This window comes from Labrus mixtus, chromosome 6 (assembly GCF_963584025.1).
Source record: "Labrus mixtus chromosome 6, fLabMix1.1, whole genome shotgun sequence".
Lineage (NCBI taxonomy): Eukaryota > Metazoa > Chordata > Actinopteri > Labriformes > Labridae > Labrus > Labrus mixtus.
In genome coordinates this window covers 25875555-25882401 of record NC_083617.1, presented here as the reverse complement: position 1 = coordinate 25882401, position 6847 = coordinate 25875555, and positions in this window count along the sequence as shown.

The following is a 6847-nucleotide window of genomic DNA, read 5'->3' as shown; positions in this document are numbered from 1 at the left end:
TCACGTGACCCTGTTTTACACGTTATGTGTCACAGGACAATGTTCTGCTTTTAGGCTGCTTAATTGATATGTTTCAAGCATCTGCGTGCTCGGTCCAGGCGGATCGATTCCATCAGGGCTCCTAATCAACTTGTCTGCCATTCTGTGCTGCTTTGGTTATGACATACTACGAGTCTGAAATGTCCAGTGTTCCTGCTGCATGATCATTACAATCAATGGCACTCTTTGCTGCAGCTAAATGTGGCATCAAGAGGTCAACTCACACAACAGGCTGGGCGTTCATTAGGTTACCCCGCGCACCCCCCCCCCCCCCCCCTCCCTTTACACAAACACACACACAAAAACACTTTCACCAGAACCACCTGCTCACTAATCATGTTATGAGATTTAAGAAACACTGAGAGCATCTGAATTGTCCCTCCTTTCACTATCCACTTTACCTTAACCCCAGGGAAAACGTCATGAGGTTAAGGAAAGATGTTAGGAGAATTCATAAAGGACTTAGGGAAAGGCGATGGCGTTGCTCTGACAATCCGACCACATTTTAATGTGAACAGGTTAATGACGTGGGTCCACCATGTTGAAACTACAATGTTACGAAAATGGACTACTAAAATCGCATCTAAAAAACTTTCCCCTGTGCCTTCTTACCGGTGAAATAATCCTAATCACCACAAGGTTGGGATTGAAATAAAAGCAATATAGACTACCAGGCTACAACTAACAAAAGTGAAACCATCAGCTTCCTGTCCACTCAGAAATCAACATCAACATAAATATGATTGAATGAAATCAATTATTACATTTATGTAAGATAGCCTACACATAATGTTTTAAGAATACAAATGTACAACTGCACAAAGCATTCTTAAGTGAATTAAATATGTTGAATAAAACATCTTCTTGAGAAAAATGTCTCTTATCCCTTCATCCCTTACTTGATCTGTGTCACTTTACGATCATCGTTCATTTCGGTCGGATGCGCGACTCGCTTTAAATGTTGCGGCCGCAAGGAATTGTGGGGCGTCATATCTCATCTCCTTTGGTAAAGGATGATCCAGTGTATCCTAAGTTAAAGGAGGTTATAAAAGAAGCATTGACCCACCTTTCCTTAGCTTTTAGAGAATTCGAACAGCTCTTATCATGGCCGCCTCTTAAATGCTTCTGGGTCATTTCACTCAGTTAGTGAAACATTTTAAAATGACAATTCGAACGCACACGCTGTCATTCATCCATTTCAGTCCTGTGTCCAAAAATATAAAATGTTAATTTGTTAATTTGATGCAGACTGACTCAGACTGACAAATACTTAATTAAACTGTGATATCGCCCAAAAACAAGCATGAGCATCTACTGTATTACAGAGGAGGCACTGACACATGCAACTTCAAGATTTGACTCTCTGTTGTCAAAGTACTCTGGGAATAATTTCCCTGGGAGTTCATTGTCTTCTTTGGGCCTCTCTCACACCAGTAGAAGGTGCCGACATTAGCGTGGCTTTGGCATTCCTGCAGAGCAGCTTTACAGTGCAGTTTTACTCAGAGCAAAAAGAGGCCAGTTAGACATTTGATGGCACAGATGCAACTTTACTAAAGCCAATGTTGGAAACATATTGAGAAGCTTCTCCCGGGATACATTAAACAGGGCTTCTCTTTCTTGTGAGGGGAGCAACATTTTAACTTGCTATAGGCTTCATGCTGTCAGGAACTGAAACTTTGAGGCACAGCGCAGACTGGACTCATCATGTTTTCTCATCTTTACTACATCTTTACCAGTAGTTTCACAAAGTAGGTCACAATTTGCTAGAAGCGTGGAACTGTGTGTTTTTGTAAAGCCAATGCCACGCCCCACCTGTCATAACTCCCTAAATAACTCCCTACTAAAAGACCACACCTCAAACATCATATAACCTTTCAGTTTCATAATTATTTAAGCACACCTTACTCTGTAAGGCTTACAACATCCCTCACTCCTAAGCTGACAAAGGAAGAACTTTGTAATTGTAAAATCATATATTAGCTTTAAAGGAAGAGTGTGTGACACTTTCTCATCAAGTAGATGTCTCATTTAAGCACCAGCATGAAACCAAAACAAACTGCTGTTTGGCCACACCTCCTCCATACTGAAGCCTCCGCTCTCCTCCAGCGACACACCTCCAACCCCTCTCTGCTCCTGTTCACACAAAGGAATAATGCACATGCGGTTGACATATTTGTCTTTGGCACGAGCTGAAATTGCATGTTAGCTACCTTGTTGTGTTCGCAGGCTAATGTTAGCACACTTTGGTTAGCTCAAAGCTTCATATTGCACAGAAATTAGCACAGAATGACTGTGATCTAAAGTGCTGGTAGCACAGTGTCCACAGGTCCAGGGTGGGTGTTACATCAGGTTATGGTCACTTCTAAAGTAGCGAGCATTGTCAGGGCCTTTAGAGGTTGAAAGAAAATGAGGCCATGATACATCAGCGTTTCCACCAGAAAGTTATTTGTTCTGGACAACATCTTATTTATTATAAGAGAATAGGGAGAAGAAGGAGAAACATAGAACCTGAGAACATGTCTTTATGTTTGTGCAGACCATGAGATTGTCATCAGACCCTTAGCAAACAAAGATTGCAAAGCTCTCTCGGACAGTAAAGATAATAAAAAATGGAACCAGCTCCCCTCAGGTGTTGCAAAGAGGTCTCGTGTTGACCAAAACATTGTGAGAACAATCGTAACAAACTGTTTTTCTAGGTCACTATGAAGTCTGTTGATCTTGAACCATTTGGTGTGAAAAAAGTCATTACATCAGCATTTTCTAACATGTTTGTGTAGTTGTAAATTCATGTTTGAGGTATGGCCAAAAAGTGGGTTTGGAGATCACATGGATTAAGAGAGTTAGATAGATAGATACTTTATTGATCCCGAGGGAAATTCAAAGTGTTTTTCAATCCCTAAATTCTAACCAGTTCAATTTTGGGTCCACATGGACATGGGAGTTAAATGTAAATGTATTCCTTTAAGGTGTGTTTGCTGTCAAAGAGTAAGAAGTACAGACAACATCAAGTATTCAGTCCAAACTGTCACCAGATGGGAGGAATAAGAAAAATCTTTTACTTTTACGGACTAAAATTGTTTTTTCATTTCAGATTTTAGCTACAAAAAAGGGTAAACAAGAAAAATAGTTCAAATTAAAGTGGCAGTGGCATGCAACAAACGGATGTCTGCAACCGAAACATTCTCCTCGCAGAGTTGCTGTGATTGGCTGGCTCCATCTACTAAGCTTGATGTTGTTTTTTTTAAGTAGATACAAAGCAGGTTGCCCACATATATATATTTTTTTTTAAGATTTATTTTTGGGCTTTTTGTGCCTTTAATGGAGAGATAGGACAGTGGATAGAGTTGGAAATCAGAGAGAGTGGGGAACGACATGCAGGAAAGAGGCCACAGGTGGGAAGCGAACCTGGACCGCCTGCTTGAGATGACAGCCTCCATGCATGGGGCGCGCGCACTAACCGCTGCGCCACCAGCGCCCCAACACCAAACATATTTTTGAAGGAACGTTACAATTTAATAATGTAAGTGAAAACGCAGTTCAATGCAATGATCAAAATGAGTGAACATGTCATTTAAATATTCGTGTGTTCCACTTTCATGTTGACTTCGAGACAGAACTTGAAGGTCACGTCCACGTGTACACAGATCTCCTCGTCAGAGGTGATTCACCTTCCTGCTGCCTCGTTCTCTTTGATCTGATGGAGGCCAGCGTGTCACAGCTCAGTGAATGTCACAGAAAGGAGGATTTATTATCTGCCCTGGCTGTTCACACTGGTGGCTTGTTGGTTTGGCCTGGTGTCGTTAAGCGGGCTGTCAAGTTGTCATGCTCGCAAGAAGAGTCCAAAAAGAAGAACCCATTACTTGTGGTGAAAACTTACATAAACATACTTCCTTTATGTCCAGGTGCTACCCAAAAAAGAAGAACCATAGCAGGGAAATTCATTCGTTTAGTTTTTATTTTGGCCAGGACTTTATTATGTAGGTCACCTGCAGAGAGACTGAAAATGTTGGGAGGAGAGAGTGGGGGATGACATGTAGCAAAGGGCCGAGGTCGGATTCAAATCCATGGCTGCTGCGATGAGGACTGTGGCCTCCATACATGGGGCGCCCAGCGTAACCACTAGGCTATCTGGTGGCCTGGACCCTTGTTTTGAAATTCCCACATCTTCATGTTTGTCCTTTCACGCCGCTTTGAAAGTAACACTTAAACTGCCTTCCAGATTCCCGCTCCCAGTGTGTCAACAACAACCTAATCACACTCACCTGCATCTTGTTTCCCCTCGAGTACACTTATTTATAATCAGCGTGTCTCCCCTCATGTTTCCAGTTCATTGTGTGTTTCTTCCACAGACTGTATGAACATGGATGTAGTCTCAGTGACATCACCCATTGGTTCTTGAGGCTGACGTTTGAAGCCCATCTATGGGGTTCAATATATTGGAAACTCTGACTCAAACTAATTTTTGGTTAACCTAGACACAGGCGGAGAGCTGGAGCTGAGGTGGGCCTTGAGCCTCCTGATAATTAGCTACAATGTGCCTGTTCGTCAAACAAGATCAACCAGGACCCGGATTACGAATAACTCTTAATACCATCAAACTGGACGAGTTATTAAACCCAATTTGCCACAGTGTGCGGGATAAAGAAATTAGCTAATCAGACCAAATTCATTTTATAACCAGGCTGTAAACATTTTTATTTCTGCTATAAAATGTGCTTTTTAATATGGGTGTGTATGTGACTTAAGGAGCTTTTGCAGCCAGCCTCAAGTGGACACTCGAGATGGTGCAGTTTTCTCCACTTCCATGTCGGTTTAAATTTCACTGCTTGGTGCCTGTGTGTCGACTCGTTCCAACATTTTCCTCGTGAGTGATTTTTGTGTGTGTTGACTATTTTCACATTTCAGATTACACCTGGTGCTCTGGATTGTTTTCCTTTTGATTACGAGTCTGAATCTGGACTTGAACATTAAACTCTGCCTGTTTTTACCTTGCTCTGCCCGCCTGTGAGTCGAGCATTTTTGGCTCCATCACCTGTCATTTCATTGGTTGTGTTGGAAACCTCACACAAAACTCCCATTGACATGCACACTATCTCAAAGTGCTTATTTCCTAGAAGCTTATTTCTCATTTTTATTCATTCGTTGTTCACGATTAAATGACAACATACTCTCTTAGGTTATTGATGCCTTCATGCTGATCAGTTACTCTGCATCATTTTTAAAACATGGAATAAAAAAAGGTTAATAAAACATGGCCTCCTTCACTCTGCAGCAGCACTTATTGTTAGATGATTTTGCATGAACACAAACAAGCCGAGTCAGCGCAGTGATTTAAGCTAACCTGAATCCAATGGTATGAGAGAAGATGACATATTGATTACATTGTTAAATCACTGCGCTCATGCAGTTTCGTGCTGACGTCTCCATCCTTGTTGTGTCCACAGACAACACAATCCCATCTCATCCCATCCATCTATGACAGGTTCAGCAGGCTTCTCGGGTCACTGACCTGTGGAATTGGCTGCTCTGGTTGATCCAGTGAAGCTCAGGATTGAATGGGAACACAAACCCATGAGGGAAATCTAGAAAAAGCTGAAGAAGACTCCTCAAATGGAGAAAGGATGGGAGAAACCACCCAAAAGCTATCGACGCATTGATCCAATGATATCAAGGGTCGTGTTTATTTACACTGGTCGGCCATTTTTCATCAGTTCAGTTATGTCCCATGTCCACCTAGCATTTTTCCAGGGCAGAAAAGTGCCAGCTGTGCGTTCAGGAGTGCTTGAATGAAGCATTTGTACAGTCTGTTAACAACGGCAGATGTATGACCGACACTGCTCCGTTACTTTTTACAGCATGTTTTATAGTCGAAATCGTTTATTTCCCGATCAGACACGGAGCGAGGAGGATGAGGGAACAAGACACCATCCATAGGCGGCAAAAACTACCGGGAAAATCATACATTTGGAAAAGAGCGCCGGTGACGTCAACAGCGCCTTTCTGAAAAGTTGATTTTCAACTTGAGTGCTCAGAGCAGCCACACAAAAAAGGCGGACATGTGTACCATGTGGTGGTACATTACTGCATATTATTATTTACAGTCTGTACAGTACTAAAGGTTACTGAGAACCACAGATTTGTCTACTCACCCCAAGAGATCTCACTCTGTGCAGGAAATACATTCTGTGTTTTGTCTTTTTGCAGATACTGTATATCCAATGTGGTCTTGAATAAGTCTGCAAACAAAACTAATAAACTGAAGCACCTTCCCAAAGATCAAACAAAGGAAGAACAAACAAAATGCATATCAATCAACTTCAACTTTTATTTGTATAGCGTCAACTCATAACAAGTGTTATCTCGAGACACTTTACAAGAAGCAGGTAAAATACCTTACTCATTGTCTGTTAACATTACAAAAGAGCAGGTAAAAAGACCTTACTCATTGTTATGTTACAAAAAGCAGGTAAAAGACCTTACTTATTGTTATGTTACAAAAAGCAGGTAAAAGACCTTACTTATTGCTATGTTACAAAGATCCGGCCTATCCATCATGAGCACTTTAGCAAAGCAGCAAAAGTTACAGTGGTAAGAAAAAACTGCCTTATTAAAAGGCAGAAATCTTCGGCCGGATCCCCGGCTCATGACGAAACAGTCTTCACAGGCCTAGACTGCGCCGGGCTTGGAAAGGGATAGGGGGAGAGATGAGATAAGATGCAGGAAGAGGGATAGAGAGCAAGGGGGTGGGGGGAGGTAGACCGTCCATCAGCAATCCGGTGGGGAGGGGAGGGGGTGTGGGGGGTTGTTT